The sequence below is a fragment of the Balaenoptera borealis genome (assembly GCF_965194805.1).
Source record: "Balaenoptera borealis genome assembly, chromosome: 21".
NCBI classification, from domain to species: Eukaryota; Metazoa; Chordata; class Mammalia; order Artiodactyla; family Balaenopteridae; genus Balaenoptera; species Balaenoptera borealis.
The window spans coordinates 107,889-135,753 of record NC_138880.1 but is presented as its reverse complement, the minus strand read 5'-3'; positions in this window follow the sequence as shown (position 1 = coordinate 135,753).

Sequence of the window (27,865 nt, the reverse complement as noted above, 5' to 3'; positions counted from 1 at the left end):
CTGCCCACAGTGACTAGAGGCCAGTCAAAAACAGTGTTATTTAGGTATCTTCAGTGCAGCACGCATAGAGCTTTTAAAATGGGAGAGCAAGGTTTGTGGCATCAGGTGTTTTTTCTGGTGAACATGCAGCCGAACACGTTCTGATTTCTCACAAGTCAAAAGGACCCTAGCTACACCCTGGTCCCTTGCTGAAACAAGTTTTCTTCACAGGGTGTTCTTCATGTATCGAACTCCCTCGTCCTTGGAACGTTCTATGTATGCTATCGGGCTTAAGCCAATTCTAAATTCCTGCAGTGTAACAGGAAAAACTATGCTTTGGTTCCACTAGGAATGCAAGGCTCCTTTCTCCTATAGGTATGGGGTCCTTGGGTAAGAGTTCCTAGAGGAGGGCGAAGCAGATTGTGTTTCTTAGTGTAGCTCCAATGAGGGCAATGAGGCAGACTTCCATGGCATGTAGGACTTTAGAGAACAGAATCCGTGGAGCTGTTGGAGCGCTGAGGACATCTAGCTTTCCCAAGGAAGGGTGCAGTGTGTTGCCCTACCCTCTGAATACATAGACTGACTGGGAAAGACTACTGAGCCTGGATGTTTCCTAGAAAGGCAGAGGAGCCTGCTGGTACTCACTGTATTTGTAGGCAAAAGTGTGCCTACAGGAGGCTGATACGTGTCTAGAAAAGTGAAGAAACGTTAAAGTAAAGCAGAACTGCGAGTACGACCTAATGGAAACTGCTAAGCGCTTTCCCTTCAACAGGGCTTGTCAGGCCTTAGCTTGAGGCAAGGACTCACGTCAAGTTTCCCTGTAGCTCTAGAGCGAGACAGGAGGAGCTCCCACCCAGGCTATCGAAGCACCGTGTTTCCTTAGAGAAAACTGCTTTTCTTTCCAGAGGGCTGCCTACAGTAACTAGAGGCCAGTCAAAATCAGTGTTATTTAGGTATCTTCAGTGCAGCATGGATAAAGCTTTTAAAATGGGAAAGTAAGGTTTGTGCAATCAGGTCTTCCTTTCCGGTGACCATGCTATCGAAACCCTTCTGATTACTAACAAGTCAAAAGAGACTCTCGCTACACCATGGTCCCTTGCGGAATCAACTTTTCTTCACGGGGTGTTCTGCATGTAGCGAACTTTCTCATCCTTGGAACGCTCTATGTAACCCTTCGGGCCTAAGCCTATTCTAAAGTCCTGCAGGGTAACAGGAAAAACTTTGCATTGGTTCCTGTAGGAATGCAAGCCTCCTTTCTCCTGTAGGTATGGGATCCTTGGGTAAGAGTTCCTAGAAGGAAGGCGAAGCAGATTGTGTTTCTTAGTGTAGCTCCAATGAGGGCAATGAGGCAGACTTCCATGGGTTGTAGGACGTGAGAGAACAGAATCCCTGGAACTGTTGAAGAGCTGAGTCCATCTAACTTCCTAAGGAAGGGGACAGCGAGTTGCCCTACACTCTGAACACATAGAGTGACTGGGAAAGGCTTCTAGGTCTGGATGTTTCTTAGAAGGGCAAAGGAGACTGCTGGTACTCACTGTATTTGTAGGAAAAAGAGTGCCTACACGAGGCTGCCTAGTGTCTGGAAAAGTGAAAAACCTTAAAGTAAAGCAGAACTGCGAATACGACCTAATGGAAACTGCTACATGCTTTCGCTTCAGCAGGGCTTTTCAGGCTTTAGCTTGAGGCAAGGACTCTCGTCAAATTTCCCTGTAGCTCTAGAGCATGAATGGAGGAGCTCCCACACATGCTATGGAAGCACCGTGTTTCCTTAGAGAAAACTCCATTTCTCTCCAGAGGGCTGCCCACAGTGACTAGAGGCCAGTCAAAAACAGTGTTATTTAGGTATCTTCAGTGCAGCACGCATAGAGCTTTTAAAATGGGAGAGCAAGGTTTGTGGCATCAGGTGTTTTTTCTGGTGAACATGCAGCCGAACACGTTCTGATTTCTCACAAGTCAAAAGGACCCTAGCTACACCCTGGTCCCTTGCTGAAACAAGTTTTCTTCACAGGGTGTTCTTCATGTATCGAACTCCCTCGTCCTTGGAACGTTCTATGTATGCTATCGGGCTTAAGCCAATTCTAAATTCCTGCAGTGTAACAGGAAAAACTATGCTTTGGTTCCACTAGGAATGCAAGGCTCCTTTCTCCTATAGGTATGGGGTCCTTGGGTAAGAGTTCCTAGAGGAGGGCGAAGCAGATTGTGTTTCTTAGTGTAGCTCCAATGAGGGCAATGAGGCAGACTTCCATGGCATGTAGGACTTTAGAGAACAGAATCCGTGGAGCTGTTGGAGCGCTGAGGACATCTAGCTTTCCCAAGGAAGGGTGCAGTGTGTTGCCCTACCCTCTGAATACATAGACTGACTGGGAAAGACTACTGAGCCTGGATGTTTCTTAGAAAGGCAGAGGAGCCTGCTGGTACTCACTGTATTTGTAGGCAAAAGTGTGCCTACAGGAGGCTGATACGTGTCTAGAAAAGTGAAGAAACGTTAAAGTAAAGCAGAACTGCGAGTACGACCTAATGGAAACTGCTAAGCGCTTTCCCTTCAACAGGGCTTGTCAGGCCTTAGCTTGAGGCAAGGACTCACGTCAAGTTTCCCTGTAGCTCTAGAGCGAGACAGGAGGAGCTCCCACCCAGGCTATCGAAGCACCGTGTTTCCTTAGAGAAAACTGCTTTTCTTTCCAGAGGGCTGCCTACAGTAACTAGAGGCCAGTCAAAAACAGTGTTATTTAGGTATCTTCAGTGCAGCATGGATAAAGCTTTTAAAATGGGAAAGTAAGGTTTGTGCAATCAGGTCTTCCTTTCCGGTGACCATGCTATCGAAACCCTTCTGATTTCTAACAAGTCAAAAGAGACTCTCGCTACACCATGGTCCCTTGCGGAATCAACTTTTCTTCACGGGGTGTTCTGCATGTAGCGAACTCTCTCATCCTTGGAACGCTCTATGTAACCCTTCGGGCCTAAGCCTATTCGAAAGTCCTGCAGGGTAACAGGAAAAACTTTGCATTGGTTCCGGTAGGAATGCAAGCCTCCTTTCTCCTGTAGGTATGGGATCCTTGGGTAAGAGTTCCTAGAAGGAAGGCGAAGCAGATTGTGTTTCTTAGTGTAGCTCCAATGAGGGCAATGAGGCAGACTTCCATGGGTTGTAGGACGTGAGAGAACAGAATCCCTGGAACTGTTGAAGAGCTGAGTCCATCTAACTTCCTAAGGAAGGGGACAGCGAGTTGCCCTACACTCTGAACACATAGAGTGACTGGGAAAGGCTTCTAGGTCTGGATGTTTCTTAGAAGGGCAAAGGAGACTGCTGGTACTCACTGTATTTGTAGGAAAAAGAGTGCCTACACGAGGCTGCCTAGTGTCTGGAAAAGTGAAGAAACGTTAAAGAAAAGCAGAACTGCGAATACGACCTAATGGAAACTGCTACACGCTTTCGCTTCACCAGGGCTTTTCAGGCCTTAGCTTGAGGCAAGGACTCACGTCAAATTTCCCTGTAGCTCTAGAGCATGAATGGAGGAGCTCCCACACATGCTATGGAAGCACCGTGTTTCCTTAGAGAAAACTCCATTTCTCTCCAGAGGGCTGCCCACAGTGACTAGAGGCCAGTCAAAAACAGTGTTATTTAGGTATCTTCAGTGCAGCACGCATAGAGCTTTTAAAATGGGAGAGCAAGGTTTGTGGCATCAGGTGTTTTTTCTGGTGAACATGCAGCCGAACACGTTCTGATTTCTCACAAGTCAAAAGGACCCTAGCTACACCCTGGTCCCTTGCTGAAACAAGTTTTCTTCACAGGGTGTTCTTCATGTATCAAACTCCCTCGTCCTTGGAACGTTCTATGTATGCTATCGGGCTTAAGCCAATTCTAAATTCCTGCAGTGTAACAGGAAAGACTATGCTTTGGTTCCACTAGGAATGCAAGGCTCCTTTCTCCTATAGGTATGGGGTCCTTGGGTAAGAGTTCCTAGAGGAGGGCGAAGCAGATTGTGTTTCTTAGTGTAGCTCCAATGAGGGCAATGAGGCAGACTTCCATGGCATGTAGGACTTTAGAGAACAGAATCCGTGGAGCTGTTGGAGCGCTGAGGACATCTAGCTTTCCCAAGGAAGGGTGCAGTGTGTTGCCCTACCCTCTGAATACATAGACTGACTGGGAAAGACTACTGAGCCTGGATGTTTCTTAGAAAGGCAGAGGAGCCTGCTGGTACTCACTGTATTTGTAGGCAAAAGTGTGCCTACAGGAGGCTGATACGTGTCTAGAAAAGTGAAGAAACGTTAAAGTAAAGCAGAACTGCGAGTACGACCTAATGGAAACTGCTAAGCGCTTTCCCTTCAACAGGGCTTGTCAGGCCTTAGCTTGAGGCAAGGACTCACGTCAAGTTTCCCTGTAGCTCTAGAGCGAGACAGGAGGAGCTCCCACCCAGGCTATCGAAGCACCGTGTTTCCTTAGAGAAAACTGCTTTTCTTTCCAGAGGGCTGCCTACAGTAACTAGAGGCCAGTCAAAATCAGTGTTATTTAGGTATCTTCAGTGCAGCATGGATAAAGCTTTTAAAATGGGAAAGTAAGGTTTGTGCAATCAGGTCTTCCTTTCCGGTGACCATGCTATCGAAACCCTTCTGATTACTAACAAGTCAAAAGAGACTCTCGCTACACCATGGTCCCTTGCGGAATCAACTTTTCTTCACAGGGTGTTCTGCATGTAGCGAACTTTCTCATCCTTGGAACGCTCTATGTAACCCTTCGGGCCTAAGCCTATTCGAAAGTCCTGCAGGGTAACAGGAAAAACTTTGCATTGGTTCCTGTAGGAATGCAAGCCTCCTTTCTCCTGTAGGTATGGGATCCTTGGGTAAGAGTTCCTAGAGGAATGCGAAGCAGATTGTGTTTCTTAGTGTAGCTCCAATGAGGGCAATGAGGCAGACTTCCATGGCATGTAGGACGTGAGAGAACAGAATTCGTGGAGCTGTTGGAGCACTGAGGACATCTAGCTTTTCAAAGGAAGGGTGCAGTGTGTTGCCCTACCCTCTGAATACATAGACTGACTGAGAAAGACTACTGAGCCTGGATGTTTCTTAGAAAGGCAGAGGAGCCTGCTGGTACTCACTGTATTTGTAGGGAAAAGAGTGCCTACACGAGGGTGCCTAGTGTCTGGAAAAGTGAAGAAACGTTAAAGAAAAGCAGAACTGCGAGTACGACCTAATGGAAACTGCTAAGCGCTTTCGCTTCACCAGGGCTTTTCAGGCCTTAGCTTGAGGCAAGGACTCACGTCAAATTTCCCTGTAGCTCTAGAGCATGAATGGAGGAGCACCCACACATGCTATGGAAGCACCGTGTTTCCTTAAACTCCATTTCTCTCCAGAGGGCTGCCCACAGTGACTAGAGGCCAGTCAAAAACAGTGTTATTTAGGTATCTTCAGTGCAGCACGCATAGAGCTTTTAAAATGGGAGAGCAAGGTTTGTGGCATCAGGTGTTTTTTCTGGTGAACATGCAGCCGAACACGTTCTGATTTCTCACAAGTCAAAAGGACCCTAGCTACACCCTGGTCCCTTGCTGAAACAAGTTTTCTTCACAGGGTGTTCTTCATGTATCAAACTCCCTCGTCCTTGGAACGTTCTATGTATGCTATCGGGCTTAAGCCAATTCTAAATTCCTGCAGTGTAACAGGAAAGACTATGCTTTGGTTCCACTAGGAATGCAAGGCTCCTTTCTCCTATAGGTATGGGGTCCTTGGGTAAGAGTTCCTAGAGGAGGGCGAAGCAGATTGTGTTTCTTAGTGTAGCTCCAATGAGGGCAATGAGGCAGACTTCCATGGCATGTAGGACTTTAGAGAACAGAATCCGTGGAGCTGTTGGAGCGCTGAGGACATCTAGCTTTCCCAAGGAAGGGTGCAGTGTGTTGCCCTACCCTCTGAATACATAGACTGACTGGGAAAGACTACTGAGCCTGGATGTTTCTTAGAAAGGCAGAGGAGCCTGCTGGTACTCACTGTATTTGTAGGCAAAAGTGTGCCTACAGGAGGCTGATACGTGTCTAGAAAAGTGAAGAAACGTTAAAGTAAAGCAGAACTGCGAGTACGACCTAATGGAAACTGCTAAGCGCTTTCCCTTCAACAGGGCTTGTCAGGCCTTAGCTTGAGGCAAGGACTCACGTCAAGTTTCCCTGTAGCTCTAGAGCGAGACAGGAGGAGCTCCCACCCAGGCTATCGAAGCACCGTGTTTCCTTAGAGAAAACTGCTTTTCTTTCCAGAGGGCTGCCTACAGTAACTAGAGGCCAGTCAAAATCAGTGTTATTTAGGTATCTTCAGTGCAGCATGGATAAAGCTTTTAAAATGGGAAAGTAAGGTTTGTGCAATCAGGTCTTCCTTTCCGGTGACCATGCTATCGAAACCCTTCTGATTACTAACAAGTCAAAAGAGACTCTCGCTACACCATGGTCCCTTGCGGAATCAACTTTTCTTCACAGGGTGTTCTGCATGTAGCGAACTTTCTCATCCTTGGAACGCTCTATGTAACCCTTCGGGCCTAAGCCTATTCGAAAGTCCTGCAGGGTAACAGGAAAAACTTTGCATTGGTTCCTGTAGGAATGCAAGCCTCCTTTCTCCTGTAGGTATGGGATCCTTGGGTAAGAGTTCCTAGAGGAATGCGAAGCAGATTGTGTTTCTTAGTGTAGCTCCAATGAGGGCAATGAGGCAGACTTCCATGGCATGTAGGACGTGAGAGAACAGAATTCGTGGAGCTGTTGGAGCACTGAGGACATCTAGCTTTTCAAAGGAAGGGTGCAGTGTGTTGCCCTACCCTCTGAATACATAGACTGACTGAGAAAGACTACTGAGCCTGGATGTTTCTTAGAAAGGCAGAGGAGCCTGCTGGTACTCACTGTATTTGTAGGGAAAAGAGTGCCTACACGAGGGTGCCTAGTGTCTGGAAAAGTGAAGAAACGTTAAAGAAAAGCAGAACTGCGAGTACGACCTAATGGAAACTGCTAAGCGCTTTCGCTTCACCAGGGCTTTTCAGGCCTTAGCTTGAGGCAAGGACTCACGTCAAATTTCCCTGTAGCTCTAGAGCATGAATGGAGGAGCACCCACACATGCTATGGAAGCACCGTGTTTCCTTAAACTCCATTTCTCTCCAGAGGGCTGCCCACAGTGACTAGAGGCCAGTCAAAAACAGTGTTATTTAGGTATCTTCAGTGCAGCACGCATAGAGCTTTTAAAATGGGAGAGCAAGGTTTGTGGCATCAGGTGTTTTTTCTGGTGAACATGCAGCCGAACACGTTCTGATTTCTCACAAGTCAAAAGGACCCTAGCTACACCCTGGTCCCTTGCTGAAACAAGTTTTCTTCACAGGGTGTTCTTCATGTATCAAACTCCCTCGTCCTTGGAACGTTCTATGTATGCTATCGGGCTTAAGCCAATTCTAAATTCCTGCAGTGTAACAGGAAAGACTATGCTTTGGTTCCACTAGGAATGCAAGGCTCCTTTCTCCTATAGGTATGGGGTCCTTGGGTAAGAGTTCCTAGAGGAGGGCGAAGCAGATTGTGTTTCTTAGTGTAGCTCCAATGAGGGCAATGAGGCAGACTTCCATGGCATGTAGGACTTTAGAGAACAGAATCCGTGGAGCTGTTGGAGCGCTGAGGACATCTAGCTTTCCCAAGGAAGGGTACAGTGTGTTGCCCTACCCTCTGAATACATAGACTGACTGGGAAAGACTACTGAGCCTGGATGTTTCTTAGAAAGGCAGAGGAGCCTGCTGGTACTCACTGTATTTGTAGGCAAAAGTGTGCCTACAGGAGGCTGATACGTGTCTAGAAAAGTGAAGAAACGTTAAAGTAAAGCAGAACTGCGAGTACGACCTAATGGAAACTGCTAAGCGCTTTCCCTTCAACAGGGCTTGTCAGGCCTTAGCTTGAGGCAAGGACTCACGTCAAGTTTCCCTGTAGCTCTAGAGCGAGACAGGAGGAGCTCCCACCCAGGCTATCGAAGCACCGTGTTTCCTTAGAGAAAACTGCTTTTCTTTCCAGAGGGCTGCCTACAGTAACTAGAGGCCAGTCAAAATCAGTGTTATTTAGGTATCTTCAGTGCAGCATGGATAAAGCTTTTAAAATGGGAAAGTAAGGTTTGTGCAATCAGGTCTTCCTTTCCGGTGACCATGCTATCGAAACCCTTCTGATTTCTAACAAGTCAAAAGAGACTCTCGCTACACCATGGTCCCTTGCGGAATCAACTTTTCTTCACGGGGTGTTCTGCATGTAGCGAACTCTCTCATCCTTGGAACGCTCTATGTAACCCTTCGGGCCTAAGCCTATTCGAAAGTCCTGCAGGGTAACAGGAAAAACATTGCATTGGTTCCTGTAGGAATGCAAGCCTCCTTTCTCCTGTAGGTATGGGATCCTTGGGTAAGAGTTCCTAGAAGGAAGGCGAAGCAGATTGTGTTTCTTAGTGTAGCTCCAATGAGGGCAATGAGGCAGACTTCCATGGGTTGTAGGACGTGAGAGAACAGAATCCCTGGAACTGTTGAAGAGCTGAGTCCATCTAACTTCCTAAGGAAGGGGACAGCGAGTTGCCCTACACTCTGAACACATAGAGTGACTGGGAAAGGCTTCTAGGTCTGGATGTTTCTTAGAAGGGCAAAGGAGACTGCTGGTACTCACTGTATTTGTAGGAAAAAGAGTGCCTACACGAGGCTGCCTAGTGTCTGGAAAAGTGAAAAACCTTAAAGTAAAGCAGAACTGCGAATACGACCTAATGGAAACTGCTACATGCTTTCGCTTCAGCAGGGCTTTTCAGGCTTTAGCTTGAGGCAAGGACTCTCGTCAAATTTCCCTGTAGCTCTAGAGCATGAATGGAGGAGCTCCCACACATGCTATGGAAGCACCGTGTTTCCTTAGAGAAAACTCCATTTCTCTCCAGAGGGCTGCCCACAGTGACTAGAGGCCAGTCAAAAACAGTGTTATTTAGGTATCTTCAGTGCAGCACGCATAGAGCTTTTAAAATGGGAGAGCAAGGTTTGTGGCATCAGGTGTTTTTTCTGGTGAACATGCAGCCGAACACGTTCTGATTTCTCACAAGTCAAAAGGACCCTAGCTACACCCTGGTCCCTTGCTGAAACAAGTTTTCTTCACAGGGTGTTCTTCATGTATCGAACTCCCTCGTCCTTGGAACGTTCTATGTATGCTATCGGGCTTAAGCCAATTCTAAATTCCTGCAGTGTAACAGGAAAAACTATGCTTTGGTTCCACTAGGAATGCAAGGCTCCTTTCTCCTATAGGTATGGGGTCCTTGGGTAAGAGTTCCTAGAGGAGGGCGAAGCAGATTGTGTTTCTTAGTGTAGCTCCAATGAGGGCAATGAGGCAGACTTCCATGGCATGTAGGACTTTAGAGAACAGAATCCGTGGAGCTGTTGGAGCGCTGAGGACATCTAGCTTTCCCAAGGAAGGGTGCAGTGTGTTGCCCTACCCTCTGAATACATAGACTGACTGGGAAAGACTACTGAGCCTGGATGTTTCTTAGAAAGGCAGAGGAGCCTGCTGGTACTCACTGTATTTGTAGGCAAAAGTGTGCCTACAGGAGGCTGATACGTGTCTAGAAAAGTGAAGAAACGTTAAAGTAAAGCAGAACTGCGAGTACGACCTAATGGAAACTGCTAAGCGCTTTCCCTTCAACAGGGCTTGTCAGGCCTTAGCTTGAGGCAAGGACTCACGTCAAGTTTCCCTGTAGCTCTAGAGCGAGACAGGAGGAGCTCCCACCCAGGCTATCGAAGCACCGTGTTTCCTTAGAGAAAACTGCTTTTCTTTCCAGAGGGCTGCCTACAGTAACTAGAGGCCAGTCAAAAACAGTGTTATTTAGGTATCTTCAGTGCAGCATGGATAAAGCTTTTAAAATGGGAAAGTAAGGTTTGTGCAATCAGGTCTTCCTTTCCGGTGACCATGCTATCGAAACCCTTCTGATTTCTAACAAGTCAAAAGAGACTCTCGCTACACCATGGTCCCTTGCGGAATCAACTTTTCTTCACGGGGTGTTCTGCATGTAGCGAACTCTCTCATCCTTGGAACGCTCTATGTAACCCTTCGGGCCTAAGCCTATTCGAAAGTCCTGCAGGGTAACAGGAAAAACTTTGCATTGGTTCCGGTAGGAATGCAAGCCTCCTTTCTCCTGTAGGTATGGGATCCTTGGGTAAGAGTTCCTAGAAGGAAGGCGAAGCAGATTGTGTTTCTTAGTGTAGCTCCAATGAGGGCAATGAGGCAGACTTCCATGGGTTGTAGGACGTGAGAGAACAGAATCCCTGGAACTGTTGAAGAGCTGAGTCCATCTAACTTCCTAAGGAAGGGGACAGCGAGTTGCCCTACACTCTGAACACATAGAGTGACTGGGAAAGGCTTCTAGGTCTGGATGTTTCTTAGAAGGGCAAAGGAGACTGCTGGTACTCACTGTATTTGTAGGAAAAAGAGTGCCTACACGAGGCTGCCTAGTGTCTGGAAAAGTGAAAAACCTTAAAGTAAAGCAGAACTGCGAATACGACCTAATGGAAACTGCTACATGCTTTCGCTTCAGCAGGGCTTTTCAGGCTTTAGCTTGAGGCAAGGACTCTCGTCAAATTTCCCTGTAGCTCTAGAGCATGAATGGAGGAGCTCCCACACATGCTATGGAAGCACCGTGTTTCCTTAGAGAAAACTCCATTTCTCTCCAGAGGGCTGCCCACAGTGACTAGAGGCCAGTCAAAAACAGTGTTATTTAGGTATCTTCAGTGCAGCACGCATAGAGCTTTTAAAATGGGAGAGCAAGGTTTGTGGCATCAGGTGTTTTTTCTGGTGAACATGCAGCCGAACACGTTCTGATTTCTCACAAGTCAAAAGGACCCTAGCTACACCCTGGTCCCTTGCTGAAACAAGTTTTCTTCACAGGGTGTTCTTCATGTATCGAACTCCCTCGTCCTTGGAACGTTCTATGTATGCTATCGGGCTTAAGCCAATTCTAAATTCCTGCAGTGTAACAGGAAAAACTATGCTTTGGTTCCACTAGGAATGCAAGGCTCCTTTCTCCTATAGGTATGGGGTCCTTGGGTAAGAGTTCCTAGAGGAGGGCGAAGCAGATTGTGTTTCTTAGTGTAGCTCCAATGAGGGCAATGAGGCAGACTTCCATGGCATGTAGGACTTTAGAGAACAGAATCCGTGGAGCTGTTGGAGCGCTGAGGACATCTAGCTTTCCCAAGGAAGGGTGCAGTGTGTTGCCCTACCCTCTGAATACATAGACTGACTGGGAAAGACTACTGAGCCTGGATGTTTCTTAGAAAGGCAGAGGAGCCTGCTGGTACTCACTGTATTTGTAGGCAAAAGTGTGCCTACAGGAGGCTGATACGTGTCTAGAAAAGTGAAGAAACGTTAAAGTAAAGCAGAACTGCGAGTACGACCTAATGGAAACTGCTAAGCGCTTTCCCTTCAACAGGGCTTGTCAGGCCTTAGCTTGAGGCAAGGACTCACGTCAAGTTTCCCTGTAGCTCTAGAGCGAGACAGGAGGAGCTCCCACCCAGGCTATCGAAGCACCGTGTTTCCTTAGAGAAAACTGCTTTTCTTTCCAGAGGGCTGCCTACAGTAACTAGAGGCCAGTCAAAATCAGTGTTATTTAGGTATCTTCAGTGCAGCATGGATAAAGCTTTTAAAATGGGAAAGTAAGGTTTGTGCAATCAGGTCTTCCTTTCCGGTGACCATGCTATCGAAACCCTTCTGATTTCTAACAAGTCAAAAGAGACTCTCGCTACACCATGGTCCCTTGCGGAATCAACTTTTCTTCACGGGGTGTTCTGCATGTAGCGAACTCTCTCATCCTTGGAACGCTCTATGTAACCCTTCGGGCCTAAGCCTATTCGAAAGTCCTGCAGGGTAACAGGAAAAACTTTGCATTGGTTCCGGTAGGAATGCAAGCCTCCTTTCTCCTGTAGGTATGGGATCCTTGGGTAAGAGTTCCTAGAAGGAAGGCGAAGCAGATTGTGTTTCTTAGTGTAGCTCCAATGAGGGCAATGAGGCAGACTTCCATGGGTTGTAGGACGTGAGAGAACAGAATCCCTGGAACTGTTGAAGAGCTGAGTCCATCTAACTTCCTAAGGAAGGGGACAGCGAGTTGCCCTACACTCTGAACACATAGAGTGACTGGGAAAGGCTTCTAGGTCTGGATGTTTCTTAGAAGGGCAAAGGAGACTGCTGGTACTCACTGTATTTGTAGGAAAAAGAGTGCCTACACGAGGCTGCCTAGTGTCTGGAAAAGTGAAGAAACGTTAAAGAAAAGCAGAACTGCGAATACGACCTAATGGAAACTGCTACACGCTTTCGCTTCACCAGGGCTTTTCAGGCCTTAGCTTGAGGCAAGGACTCACGTCAAATTTCCCTGTAGCTCTAGAGCATGAATGGAGGAGCTCCCACACATGCTATGGAAGCACCGTGTTTCCTTAGAGAAAACTCCATTTCTCTCCAGAGGGCTGCCCACAGTGACTAGAGGCCAGTCAAAAACAGTGTTATTTAGGTATCTTCAGTGCAGCACGCATAGAGCTTTTAAAATGGGAGAGCAAGGTTTGTGGCATCAGGTGTTTTTTCTGGTGAACATGCAGCCGAACACGTTCTGATTTCTCACAAGTCAAAAGGACCCTAGCTACACCCTGGTCCCTTGCTGAAACAAGTTTTCTTCACAGGGTGTTCTTCATGTATCGAACTCCCTCGTCCTTGGAACGTTCTATGTATGCTATCGGGCTTAAGCCAATTCTAAATTCCTGCAGTGTAACAGGAAAAACTATGCTTTGGTTCCACTAGGAATGCAAGGCTCCTTTCTCCTATAGGTATGGGGTCCTTGGGTAAGAGTTCCTAGAGGAGGGCGAAGCAGATTGTGTTTCTTAGTGTAGCTCCAATGAGGGCAATGAGGCAGACTTCCATGGCATGTAGGACTTTAGAGAACAGAATCCGTGGAGCTGTTGGAGCGCTGAGGACATCTAGCTTTCCCAAGGAAGGGTGCAGTGTGTTGCCCTACCCTCTGAATACATAGACTGACTGGGAAAGACTACTGAGCCTGGATGTTTCCTAGAAAGGCAGAGGAGCCTGCTGGTACTCACTGTATTTGTAGGCAAAAGTGTGCCTACAGGAGGCTGATACGTGTCTAGAAAAGTGAAGAAACGTTAAAGTAAAGCAGAACTGCGAGTACGACCTAATGGAAACTGCTAAGCGCTTTCCCTTCAACAGGGCTTGTCAGGCCTTAGCTTGAGGCAAGGACTCACGTCAAGTTTCCCTGTAGCTCTAGAGCGAGACAGGAGGAGCTCCCACCCAGGCTATCGAAGCACCGTGTTTCCTTAGAGAAAACTGCTTTTCTTTCCAGAGGGCTGCCTACAGTAACTAGAGGCCAGTCAAAATCAGTGTTATTTAGGTATCTTCAGTGCAGCATGGATAAAGCTTTTAAAATGGGAAAGTAAGGTTTGTGCAATCAGGTCTTCCTTTCCGGTGACCATGCTATCGAAACCCTTCTGATTACTAACAAGTCAAAAGAGACTCTCGCTACACCATGGTCCCTTGCGGAATCAACTTTTCTTCACAGGGTGTTCTGCATGTAGCGAACTTTCTCATCCTTGGAACGCTCTATGTAACCCTTCGGGCCTAAGCCTATTCGAAAGTCCTGCAGGGTAACAGGAAAAACTTTGCATTGGTTCCTGTAGGAATGCAAGCCTCCTTTCTCCTGTAGGTATGGGATCCTTGGGTAAGAGTTCCTAGAAGGAAGGCGAAGCAGATTGTGTTTCTTAGTGTAGCTCCAATGAGGGCAATGAGGCAGACTTCCATGGGTTGTAGGACGTGAGAGAACAGAATCCCTGGAACTGTTGAAGAGCTGAGTCCATCTAACTTCCTAAGGAAGGGGACAGCGAGTTGCCCTACACTCTGAACACATAGAGTGACTGGGAAAGGCTTCTAGGTCTGGATGTTTCTTAGAAGGGCAAAGGAGACTGCTGGTACTCACTGTATTTGTAGGAAAAAGAGTGCCTACACGAGGCTGCCTAGTGTCTGGAAAAGTGAAAAACCTTAAAGTAAAGCAGAACTGCGAATACGACCTAATGGAAACTGCTACATGCTTTCGCTTCAGCAGGGCTTTTCAGGCTTTAGCTTGAGGCAAGGACTCTCGTCAAATTTCCCTGTAGCTCTAGAGCATGAATGGAGGAGCTCCCACACATGCTATGGAAGCACCGTGTTTCCTTAGAGAAAACTCCATTTCTCTCCAGAGGGCTGCCCACAGTGACTAGAGGCCAGTCAAAAACAGTGTTATTTAGGTATCTTCAGTGCAGCACGCATAGAGCTTTTAAAATGGGAGAGCAAGGTTTGTGGCATCAGGTGTTTTTTCTGGTGAACATGCAGCCGAACACGTTCTGATTTCTCACAAGTCAAAAGGACCCTAGCTACACCCTGGTCCCTTGCTGAAACAAGTTTTCTTCACAGGGTGTTCTTCATGTATCGAACTCCCTCGTCCTTGGAACGTTCTATGTATGCTATCGGGCTTAAGCCAATTCTAAATTCCTGCAGTGTAACAGGAAAAACTATGCTTTGGTTCCACTAGGAATGCAAGGCTCCTTTCTCCTATAGGTATGGGGTCCTTGGGTAAGAGTTCCTAGAGGAGGGCGAAGCAGATTGTGTTTCTTAGTGTAGCTCCAATGAGGGCAATGAGGCAGACTTCCATGGCATGTAGGACTTTAGAGAACAGAATCCGTGGAGCTGTTGGAGCGCTGAGGACATCTAGCTTTCCCAAGGAAGGGTGCAGTGTGTTGCCCTACCCTCTGAATACATAGACTGACTGGGAAAGACTACTGAGCCTGGATGTTTCTTAGAAAGGCAGAGGAGCCTGCTGGTACTCACTGTATTTGTAGGCAAAAGTGTGCCTACAGGAGGCTGATACGTGTCTAGAAAAGTGAAGAAACGTTAAAGTAAAGCAGAACTGCGAGTACGACCTAATGGAAACTGCTAAGCGCTTTCCCTTCAACAGGGCTTGTCAGGCCTTAGCTTGAGGCAAGGACTCACGTCAAGTTTCCCTGTAGCTCTAGAGCGAGACAGGAGGAGCTCCCACCCAGGCTATCGAAGCACCGTGTTTCCTTAGAGAAAACTGCTTTTCTTTCCAGAGGGCTGCCTACAGTAACTAGAGGCCAGTCAAAAACAGTGTTATTTAGGTATCTTCAGTGCAGCATGGATAAAGCTTTTAAAATGGGAAAGTAAGGTTTGTGCAATCAGGTCTTCCTTTCCGGTGACCATGCTATCGAAACCCTTCTGATTTCTAACAAGTCAAAAGAGACTCTCGCTACACCATGGTCCCTTGCGGAATCAACTTTTCTTCACGGGGTGTTCTGCATGTAGCGAACTCTCTCATCCTTGGAACGCTCTATGTAACCCTTCGGGCCTAAGCCTATTCGAAAGTCCTGCAGGGTAACAGGAAAAACTTTGCATTGGTTCCGGTAGGAATGCAAGCCTCCTTTCTCCTGTAGGTATGGGATCCTTGGGTAAGAGTTCCTAGAAGGAAGGCGAAGCAGATTGTGTTTCTTAGTGTAGCTCCAATGAGGGCAATGAGGCAGACTTCCATGGGTTGTAGGACGTGAGAGAACAGAATCCCTGGAACTGTTGAAGAGCTGAGTCCATCTAACTTCCTAAGGAAGGGGACAGCGAGTTGCCCTACACTCTGAACACATAGAGTGACTGGGAAAGGCTTCTAGGTCTGGATGTTTCTTAGAAGGGCAAAGGAGACTGCTGGTACTCACTGTATTTGTAGGAAAAAGAGTGCCTACACGAGGCTGCCTAGTGTCTGGAAAAGTGAAGAAACGTTAAAGAAAAGCAGAACTGCGAATACGACCTAATGGAAACTGCTACACGCTTTCGCTTCACCAGGGCTTTTCAGGCCTTAGCTTGAGGCAAGGACTCACGTCAAATTTCCCTGTAGCTCTAGAGCATGAATGGAGGAGCTCCCACACATGCTATGGAAGCACCGTGTTTCCTTAGAGAAAACTCCATTTCTCTCCAGAGGGCTGCCCACAGTGACTAGAGGCCAGTCAAAAACAGTGTTATTTAGGTATCTTCAGTGCAGCACGCATAGAGCTTTTAAAATGGGAGAGCAAGGTTTGTGGCATCAGGTGTTTTTTCTGGTGAACATGCAGCCGAACACGTTCTGATTTCTCACAAGTCAAAAGGACCCTAGCTACACCCTGGTCCCTTGCTGAAACAAGTTTTCTTCACAGGGTGTTCTTCATGTATCGAACTCCCTCGTCCTTGGAACGTTCTATGTATGCTATCGGGCTTAAGCCAATTCTAAATTCCTGCAGTGTAACAGGAAAAACTATGCTTTGGTTCCACTAGGAATGCAAGGCTCCTTTCTCCTATAGGTATGGGGTCCTTGGGTAAGAGTTCCTAGAGGAGGGCGAAGCAGATTGTGTTTCTTAGTGTAGCTCCAATGAGGGCAATGAGGCAGACTTCCATGGCATGTAGGACTTTAGAGAACAGAATCCGTGGAGCTGTTGGAGCGCTGAGGACATCTAGCTTTCCCAAGGAAGGGTGCAGTGTGTTGCCCTACCCTCTGAATACATAGACTGACTGGGAAAGACTACTGAGCCTGGATGTTTCCTAGAAAGGCAGAGGAGCCTGCTGGTACTCACTGTATTTGTAGGCAAAAGTGTGCCTACAGGAGGCTGATACGTGTCTAGAAAAGTGAAGAAACGTTAAAGTAAAGCAGAACTGCGAGTACGACCTAATGGAAACTGCTAAGCGCTTTCCCTTCAACAGGGCTTGTCAGGCCTTAGCTTGAGGCAAGGACTCACGTCAAGTTTCCCTGTAGCTCTAGAGCGAGACAGGAGGAGCTCCCACCCAGGCTATCGAAGCACCGTGTTTCCTTAGAGAAAACTGCTTTTCTTTCCAGAGGGCTGCCTACAGTAACTAGAGGCCAGTCAAAATCAGTGTTATTTAGGTATCTTCAGTGCAGCATGGATAAAGCTTTTAAAATGGGAAAGTAAGGTTTGTGCAATCAGGTCTTCCTTTCCGGTGACCATGCTATCGAAACCCTTCTGATTACTAACAAGTCAAAAGAGACTCTCGCTACACCATGGTCCCTTGCGGAATCAACTTTTCTTCACAGGGTGTTCTGCATGTAGCGAACTTTCTCATCCTTGGAACGCTCTATGTAACCCTTCGGGCCTAAGCCTATTCGAAAGTCCTGCAGGGTAACAGGAAAAACTTTGCATTGGTTCCTGTAGGAATGCAAGCCTCCTTTCTCCTGTAGGTATGGGATCCTTGGGTAAGAGTTCCTAGAGGAATGCGAAGCAGATTGTGTTTCTTAGTGTAGCTCCAATGAGGGCAATGAGGCAGACTTCCATGGCATGTAGGACGTGAGAGAACAGAATTCGTGGAGCTGTTGGAGCACTGAGGACATCTAGCTTTTCAAAGGAAGGGTGCAGTGTGTTGCCCTACCCTCTGAATACATAGACTGACTGGGAAAGACTACTGAGCCTGGATGTTTCTTAGAAAGGCAGAGGAGCCTGCTGGTACTCACTGTATTTGTAGGGAAAAGAGTGCCTACACGAGGGTGCCTAGTGTCTGGAAAAGTGAAGAAACGTTAAAGAAAAGCAGAACTGCGAGTACGACCTAATGGAAACTGCTAAGCGCTTTCGCTTCACCAGGGCTTTTCAGGCCTTAGCTTGAGGCAAGGACTCACGTCAAATTTCCCTGTAGCTCTAGAGCATGAATGGAGGAGCACCCACACATGCTATGGAAGCACCGTGTTTCCTTAAACTCCATTTCTCTCCAGAGGGCTGCCCACAGTGACTAGAGGCCAGTCAAAAACAGTGTTATTTAGGTATCTTCAGTGCAGCACGCATAGAGCTTTTAAAATGGGAGAGCAAGGTTTGTGGCATCAGGTGTTTTTTCTGGTGAACATGCAGCCGAACACGTTCTGATTTCTCACAAGTCAAAAGGACCCTAGCTACACCCTGGTCCCTTGCTGAAACAAGTTTTCTTCACAGGGTGTTCTTCATGTATCAAACTCCCTCGTCCTTGGAACGTTCTATGTATGCTATCGGGCTTAAGCCAATTCTAAATTCCTGCAGTGTAACAGGAAAGACTATGCTTTGGTTCCACTAGGAATGCAAGGCTCCTTTCTCCTATAGGTATGGGGTCCTTGGGTAAGAGTTCCTAGAGGAGGGCGAAGCAGATTGTGTTTCTTAGTGTAGCTCCAATGAGGGCAATGAGGCAGACTTCCATGGCATGTAGGACTTTAGAGAACAGAATCCGTGGAGCTGTTGGAGCGCTGAGGACATCTAGCTTTCCCAAGGAAGGGTGCAGTGTGTTGCCCTACCCTCTGAATACATAGACTGACTGGGAAAGACTACTGAGCCTGGATGTTTCTTAGAAAGGCAGAGGAGCCTGCTGGTACTCACTGTATTTGTAGGCAAAAGTGTGCCTACAGGAGGCTGATACGTGTCTAGAAAAGTGAAGAAACGTTAAAGTAAAGCAGAACTGCGAGTACGACCTAATGGAAACTGCTAAGCGCTTTCCCTTCAACAGGGCTTGTCAGGCCTTAGCTTGAGGCAAGGACTCACGTCAAGTTTCCCTGTAGCTCTAGAGCGAGACAGGAGGAGCTCCCACCCAGGCTATCGAAGCACCGTGTTTCCTTAGAGAAAACTGCTTTTCTTTCCAGAGGGCTGCCTACAGTAACTAGAGGCCAGTCAAAATCAGTGTTATTTAGGTATCTTCAGTGCAGCATGGATAAAGCTTTTAAAATGGGAAAGTAAGGTTTGTGCAATCAGGTCTTCCTTTCCGGTGACCATGCTATCGAAACCCTTCTGATTTCTAACAAGTCAAAAGAGACTCTCGCTACACCATGGTCCCTTGCGGAATCAACTTTTCTTCACGGGGTGTTCTGCATGTAGCGAACTCTCTCATCCTTGGAACGCTCTATGTAACCCTTCGGGCCTAAGCCTATTCTAAAGTCCTGCAGGGTAACAGGAAAAACATTGCATTGGTTCCTGTAGGAATGCAAGCCTCCTTTCTCCTGTAGGTATGGGATCCTTGGGTAAGAGTTCCTAGAAGGAAGGCGAAGCAGATTGTGTTTCTTAGTGTAGCTCCAATGAGGGCAATGAGGCAGACTTCCATGGGTTGTAGGACGTGAGAGAACAGAATCCCTGGAACTGTTGAAGAGCTGAGTCCATCTAACTTCCTAAGGAAGGGGACAGCGAGTTGCCCTACACTCTGAACACATAGAGTGACTGGGAAAGGCTTCTAGGTCTGGATGTTTCTTAGAAGGGCAAAGGAGACTGCTGGTACTCACTGTATTTGTAGGAAAAAGAGTGCCTACACGAGGCTGCCTAGTGTCTGGAAAAGTGAAAAACCTTAAAGTAAAGCAGAACTGCGAATACGACCTAATGGAAACTGCTACATGCTTTCGCTTCAGCAGGGCTTTTCAGGCTTTAGCTTGAGGCAAGGACTCTCGTCAAATTTCCCTGTAGCTCTAGAGCATGAATGGAGGAGCTCCCACACATGCTATGGAAGCACCGTGTTTCCTTAGAGAAAACTCCATTTCTCTCCAGAGGGCTGCCCACAGTGACTAGAGGCCAGTCAAAAACAGTGTTATTTAGGTATCTTCAGTGCAGCACGCATAGAGCTTTTAAAATGGGAGAGCAAGGTTTGTGGCATCAGGTGTTTTTTCTGGTGAACATGCAGCCGAACACGTTCTGATTTCTCACAAGTCAAAAGGACCCTAGCTACACCCTGGTCCCTTGCTGAAACAAGTTTTCTTCACAGGGTGTTCTTCATGTATCGAACTCCCTCGTCCTTGGAACGTTCTATGTATGCTATCGGGCTTAAGCCAATTCTAAATTCCTGCAGTGTAACAGGAAAAACTATGCTTTGGTTCCACTAGGAATGCAAGGCTCCTTTCTCCTATAGGTATGGGGTCCTTGGGTAAGAGTTCCTAGAGGAGGGCGAAGCAGATTGTGTTTCTTAGTGTAGCTCCAATGAGGGCAATGAGGCAGACTTCCATGGCATGTAGGACTTTAGAGAACAGAATCCGTGGAGCTGTTGGAGCGCTGAGGACATCTAGCTTTCCCAAGGAAGGGTGCAGTGTGTTGCCCTACCCTCTGAATACATAGACTGACTGGGAAAGACTACTGAGCCTGGATGTTTCTTAGAAAGGCAGAGGAGCCTGCTGGTACTCACTGTATTTGTAGGCAAAAGTGTGCCTACAGGAGGCTGATACGTGTCTAGAAAAGTGAAGAAACGTTAAAGTAAAGCAGAACTGCGAGTACGACCTAATGGAAACTGCTAAGCGCTTTCCCTTCAACAGGGCTTGTCAGGCCTTAGCTTGAGGCAAGGACTCACGTCAAGTTTCCCTGTAGCTCTAGAGCGAGACAGGAGGAGCTCCCACCCAGGCTATCGAAGCACCGTGTTTCCTTAGAGAAAACTGCTTTTCTTTCCAGAGGGCTGCCTACAGTAACTAGAGGCCAGTCAAAAACAGTGTTATTTAGGTATCTTCAGTGCAGCATGGATAAAGCTTTTAAAATGGGAAAGTAAGGTTTGTGCAATCAGGTCTTCCTTTCCGGTGACCATGCTATCGAAACCCTTCTGATTTCTAACAAGTCAAAAGAGACTCTCGCTACACCATGGTCCCTTGCGGAATCAACTTTTCTTCACGGGGTGTTCTGCATGTAGCGAACTCTCTCATCCTTGGAACGCTCTATGTAACCCTTCGGGCCTAAGCCTATTCGAAAGTCCTGCAGGGTAACAGGAAAAACTTTGCATTGGTTCCGGTAGGAATGCAAGCCTCCTTTCTCCTGTAGGTATGGGATCCTTGGGTAAGAGTTCCTAGAAGGAAGGCGAAGCAGATTGTGTTTCTTAGTGTAGCTCCAATGAGGGCAATGAGGCAGACTTCCATGGGTTGTAGGACGTGAGAGAACAGAATCCCTGGAACTGTTGAAGAGCTGAGTCCATCTAACTTCCTAAGGAAGGGGACAGCGAGTTGCCCTACACTCTGAACACATAGAGTGACTGGGAAAGGCTTCTAGGTCTGGATGTTTCTTAGAAGGGCAAAGGAGACTGCTGGTACTCACTGTATTTGTAGGAAAAAGAGTGCCTACACGAGGCTGCCTAGTGTCTGGAAAAGTGAAGAAACGTTAAAGAAAAGCAGAACTGCGAATACGACCTAATGGAAACTGCTACACGCTTTCGCTTCACCAGGGCTTTTCAGGCCTTAGCTTGAGGCAAGGACTCACGTCAAATTTCCCTGTAGCTCTAGAGCATGAATGGAGGAGCTCCCACACATGCTATGGAAGCACCGTGTTTCCTTAGAGAAAACTCCATTTCTCTCCAGAGGGCTGCCCACAGTGACTAGAGGCCAGTCAAAAACAGTGTTATTTAGGTATCTTCAGTGCAGCACGCATAGAGCTTTTAAAATGGGAGAGCAAGGTTTGTGGCATCAGGTGTTTTTTCTGGTGAACATGCAGCCGAACACGTTCTGATTTCTCACAAGTCAAAAGGACCCTAGCTACACCCTGGTCCCTTGCTGAAACAAGTTTTCTTCACAGGGTGTTCTTCATGTATCGAACTCCCTCGTCCTTGGAACGTTCTATGTATGCTATCGGGCTTAAGCCAATTCTAAATTCCTGCAGTGTAACAGGAAAAACTATGCTTTGGTTCCACTAGGAATGCAAGGCTCCTTTCTCCTATAGGTATGGGGTCCTTGGGTAAGAGTTCCTAGAGGAGGGCGAAGCAGATTGTGTTTCTTAGTGTAGCTCCAATGAGGGCAATGAGGCAGACTTCCATGGCATGTAGGACTTTAGAGAACAGAATCCGTGGAGCTGTTGGAGCGCTGAGGACATCTAGCTTTCCCAAGGAAGGGTGCAGTGTGTTGCCCTACCCTCTGAATACATAGACTGACTGGGAAAGACTACTGAGCCTGGATGTTTCCTAGAAAGGCAGAGGAGCCTGCTGGTACTCACTGTATTTGTAGGCAAAAGTGTGCCTACAGGAGGCTGATACGTGTCTAGAAAAGTGAAGAAACGTTAAAGTAAAGCAGAACTGCGAGTACGACCTAATGGAAACTGCTAAGCGCTTTCCCTTCAACAGGGCTTGTCAGGCCTTAGCTTGAGGCAAGGACTCACGTCAAGTTTCCCTGTAGCTCTAGAGCGAGACAGGAGGAGCTCCCACCCAGGCTATCGAAGCACCGTGTTTCCTTAGAGAAAACTGCTTTTCTTTCCAGAGGGCTGCCTACAGTAACTAGAGGCCAGTCAAAATCAGTGTTATTTAGGTATCTTCAGTGCAGCATGGATAAAGCTTTTAAAATGGGAAAGTAAGGTTTGTGCAATCAGGTCTTCCTTTCCGGTGACCATGCTATCGAAACCCTTCTGATTACTAACAAGTCAAAAGAGACTCTCGCTACACCATGGTCCCTTGCGGAATCAACTTTTCTTCACAGGGTGTTCTGCATGTAGCGAACTTTCTCATCCTTGGAACGCTCTATGTAACCCTTCGGGCCTAAGCCTATTCGAAAGTCCTGCAGGGTAACAGGAAAAACTTTGCATTGGTTCCTGTAGGAATGCAAGCCTCCTTTCTCCTGTAGGTATGGGATCCTTGGGTAAGAGTTCCTAGAGGAATGCGAAGCAGATTGTGTTTCTTAGTGTAGCTCCAATGAGGGCAATGAGGCAGACTTCCATGGCATGTAGGACGTGAGAGAACAGAATTCGTGGAGCTGTTGGAGCACTGAGGACATCTAGCTTTTCAAAGGAAGGGTGCAGTGTGTTGCCCTACCCTCTGAATACATAGACTGACTGGGAAAGACTACTGAGCCTGGATGTTTCTTAGAAAGGCAGAGGAGCCTGCTGGTACTCACTGTATTTGTAGGGAAAAGAGTGCCTACACGAGGGTGCCTAGTGTCTGGAAAAGTGAAGAAACGTTAAAGAAAAGCAGAACTGCGAGTACGACCTAATGGAAACTGCTAAGCGCTTTCGCTTCACCAGGGCTTTTCAGGCCTTAGCTTGAGGCAAGGACTCACGTCAAATTTCCCTGTAGCTCTAGAGCATGAATGGAGGAGCACCCACACATGCTATGGAAGCACCGTGTTTCCTTAAACTCCATTTCTCTCCAGAGGGCTGCCCACAGTGACTAGAGGCCAGTCAAAAACAGTGTTATTTAGGTATCTTCAGTGCAGCACGCATAGAGCTTTTAAAATGGGAGAGCAAGGTTTGTGGCATCAGGTGTTTTTTCTGGTGAACATGCAGCCGAACACGTTCTGATTTCTCACAAGTCAAAAGGACCCTAGCTACACCCTGGTCCCTTGCTGAAACAAGTTTTCTTCACAGGGTGTTCTTCATGTATCGAACTCCCTCGTCCTTGGAACGTTCTATGTATGCTATCGGGCTTAAGCCAATTCTAAATTCCTGCAGTGTAACAGGAAAGACTATGCTTTGGTTCCACTAGGAATGCAAGGCTCCTTTCTCCTATAGGTATGGGGTCCTTGGGTAAGAGTTCCTAGAGGAGGGCGAAGCAGATTGTGTTTCTTAGTGTAGCTCCAATGAGGGCAATGAGGCAGACTTCCATGGCATGTAGGACTTTAGAGAACAGAATCCGTGGAGCTGTTGGAGCGCTGAGGACATCTAGCTTTCCCAAGGAAGGGTGCAGTGTGTTGCCCTACCCTCTGAATACATAGACTGACTGGGAAAGACTACTGAGCCTGGATGTTTCTTAGAAAGGCAGAGGAGCCTGCTGGTACTCACTGTATTTGTAGGCAAAAGTGTGCCTACAGGAGGCTGATACGTGTCTAGAAAAGTGAAGAAACGTTAAAGTAAAGCAGAACTGCGAGTACGACCTAATGGAAACTGCTAAGCGCTTTCCCTTCAACAGGGCTTGTCAGGCCTTAGCTTGAGGCAAGGACTCACGTCAAGTTTCCCTGTAGCTCTAGAGCGAGACAGGAGGAGCTCCCACCCAGGCTATCGAAGCACCGTGTTTCCTTAGAGAAAACTGCTTTTCTTTCCAGAGGGCTGCCTACAGTAACTAGAGGCCAGTCAAAATCAGTGTTATTTAGGTATCTTCAGTGCAGCATGGATAAAGCTTTTAAAATGGGAAAGTAAGGTTTGTGCAATCAGGTCTTCCTTTCCGGTGACCATGCTATCGAAACCCTTCTGATTTCTAACAAGTCAAAAGAGACTCTCGCTACACCATGGTCCCTTGCGGAATCAACTTTTCTTCACGGGGTGTTCTGCATGTAGCGAACTCTCTCATCCTTGGAACGCTCTATGTAACCCTTCGGGCCTAAGCCTATTCGAAAGTCCTGCAGGGTAACAGGAAAAACATTGCATTGGTTCCTGTAGGAATGCAAGCCTCCTTTCTCCTGTAGGTATGGGATCCTTGGGTAAGAGTTCCTAGAAGGAAGGCGAAGCAGATTGTGTTTCTTAGTGTAGCTCCAATGAGGGCAATGAGGCAGACTTCCATGGGTTGTAGGACGTGAGAGAACAGAATCCCTGGAACTGTTGAAGAGCTGAGTCCATCTAACTTCCTAAGGAAGGGGACAGCGAGTTGCCCTACACTCTGAACACATAGAGTGACTGGGAAAGGCTTCTAGGTCTGGATGTTTCTTAGAAGGGCAAAGGAGACTGCTGGTACTCACTGTATTTGTAGGAAAAAGAGTGCCTACACGAGGCTGCCTAGTGTCTGGAAAAGTGAAAAACCTTAAAGTAAAGCAGAACTGCGAATACGACCTAATGGAAACTGCTACATGCTTTCGCTTCAGCAGGGCTTTTCAGGCTTTAGCTTGAGGCAAGGACTCTCGTCAAATTTCCCTGTAGCTCTAGAGCATGAATGGAGGAGCTCCCACACATGCTATGGAAGCACCGTGTTTCCTTAGAGAAAACTCCATTTCTCTCCAGAGGGCTGCCCACAGTGACTAGAGGCCAGTCAAAAACAGTGTTATTTAGGTATCTTCAGTGCAGCACGCATAGAGCTTTTAAAATGGGAGAGCAAGGTTTGTGGCATCAGGTGTTTTTTCTGGTGAACATGCAGCCGAACACGTTCTGATTTCTCACAAGTCAAAAGGACCCTAGCTACACCCTGGTCCCTTGCTGAAACAAGTTTTCTTCACAGGGTGTTCTTCATGTATCGAACTCCCTCGTCCTTGGAACGTTCTATGTATGCTATCGGGCTTAAGCCAATTCTAAATTCCTGCAGTGTAACAGGAAAAACTATGCTTTGGTTCCACTAGGAATGCAAGGCTCCTTTCTCCTATAGGTATGGGGTCCTTGGGTAAGAGTTCCTAGAGGAGGGCGAAGCAGATTGTGTTTCTTAGTGTAGCTCCAATGAGGGCAATGAGGCAGACTTCCATGGCATGTAGGACTTTAGAGAACAGAATCCGTGGAGCTGTTGGAGCGCTGAGGACATCTAGCTTTCCCAAGGAAGGGTGCAGTGTGTTGCCCTACCCTCTGAATACATAGACTGACTGGGAAAGACTACTGAGCCTGGATGTTTCTTAGAAAGGCAGAGGAGCCTGCTGGTACTCACTGTATTTGTAGGCAAAAGTGTGCCTACAGGAGGCTGATACGTGTCTAGAAAAGTGAAGAAACGTTAAAGTAAAGCAGAACTGCGAGTACGACCTAATGGAAACTGCTAAGCGCTTTCCCTTCAACAGGGCTTGTCAGGCCTTAGCTTGAGGCAAGGACTCACGTCAAGTTTCCCTGTAGCTCTAGAGCGAGACAGGAGGAGCTCCCACCCAGGCTATCGAAGCACCGTGTTTCCTTAGAGAAAACTGCTTTTCTTTCCAGAGGGCTGCCTACAGTAACTAGAGGCCAGTCAAAATCAGTGTTATTTAGGTATCTTCAGTGCAGCATGGATAAAGCTTTTAAAATGGGAAAGTAAGGTTTGTGCAATCAGGTCTTCCTTTCCGGTGACCATGCTATCGAAACCCTTCTGATTTCTAACAAGTCAAAAGAGACTCTCGCTACACCATGGTCCCTTGCGGAATCAACTTTTCTTCACGGGGTGTTCTGCATGTAGCGAACTCTCTCATCCTTGGAACGCTCTATGTAACCCTTCGGGCCTAAGCCTATTCGAAAGTCCTGCAGGGTAACAGGAAAAACTTTGCATTGGTTCCGGTAGGAATGCAAGCCTCCTTTCTCCTGTAGGTATGGGATCCTTGGGTAAGAGTTCCTAGAAGGAAGGCGAAGCAGATTGTGTTTCTTAGTGTAGCTCCAATGAGGGCAATGAGGCAGACTTCCATGGGTTGTAGGACGTGAGAGAACAGAATCCCTGGAACTGTTGAAGAGCTGAGTCCATCTAACTTCCTAAGGAAGGGGACAGCGAGTTGCCCTACACTCTGAACACATAGAGTGACTGGGAAAGGCTTCTAGGTCTGGATGTTTCTTAGAAGGGCAAAGGAGACTGCTGGTACTCACTGTATTTGTAGGAAAAAGAGTGCCTACACGAGGCTGCCTAGTGTCTGGAAAAGTGAAGAAACGTTAAAGAAAAGCAGAACTGCGAATACGACCTAATGGAAACTGCTACACGCTTTCGCTTCACCAGGGCTTTTCAGGCCTTAGCTTGAGGCAAGGACTCACGTCAAATTTCCCTGTAGCTCTAGAGCATGAATGGAGGAGCTCCCACACATGCTATGGAAGCACCGTGTTTCCTTAGAGAAAACTCCATTTCTCTCCAGAGGGCTGCCCACAGTGACTAGAGGCCAGTCAAAAACAGTGTTATTTAGGTATCTTCAGTGCAGCACGCATAGAGCTTTTAAAATGGGAGAGCAAGGTTTGTGGCATCAGGTGTTTTTTCTGGTGAACATGCAGCCGAACACGTTCTGATTTCTCACAAGTCAAAAGGACCCTAGCTACACCCTGGTCCCTTGCTGAAACAAGTTTTCTTCACAGGGTGTTCTTCATGTATCGAACTCCCTCGTCCTTGGAACGTTCTATGTATGCTATCGGGCTTAAGCCAATTCTAAATTCCTGCAGTGTAACAGGAAAAACTATGCTTTGGTTCCACTAGGAATGCAAGGCTCCTTTCTCCTATAGGTATGGGGTCCTTGGGTAAGAGTTCCTAGAGGAGGGCGAAGCAGATTGTGTTTCTTAGTGTAGCTCCAATGAGGGCAATGAGGCAGACTTCCATGGCATGTAGGACTTTAGAGAACAGAATCCGTGGAGCTGTTGGAGCGCTGAGGACATCTAGCTTTCCCAAGGAAGGGTGCAGTGTGTTGCCCTACCCTCTGAATACATAGACTGACTGGGAAAGACTACTGAGCCTGGATGTTTCCTAGAAAGGCAGAGGAGCCTGCTGGTACTCACTGTATTTGTAGGCAAAAGTGTGCCTACAGGAGGCTGATACGTGTCTAGAAAAGTGAAGAAACGTTAAAGTAAAGCAGAACTGCGAGTACGACCTAATGGAAACTGCTAAGCGCTTTCCCTTCAACAGGGCTTGTCAGGCCTTAGCTTGAGGCAAGGACTCACGTCAAGTTTCCCTGTAGCTCTAGAGCGAGACAGGAGGAGCTCCCACCCAGGCTATCGAAGCACCGTGTTTCCTTAGAGAAAACTGCTTTTCTTTCCAGAGGGCTGCCTACAGTAACTAGAGGCCAGTCAAAATCAGTGTTATTTAGGTATCTTCAGTGCAGCATGGATAAAGCTTTTAAAATGGGAAAGTAAGGTTTGTGCAATCAGGTCTTCCTTTCCGGTGACCATGCTATCGAAACCCTTCTGATTACTAACAAGTCAAAAGAGACTCTCGCTACACCATGGTCCCTTGCGGAATCAACTTTTCTTCACAGGGTGTTCTGCATGTAGCGAACTTTCTCATCCTTGGAACGCTCTATGTAACCCTTCGGGCCTAAGCCTATTCGAAAGTCCTGCAGGGTAACAGGAAAAACTTTGCATTGGTTCCTGTAGGAA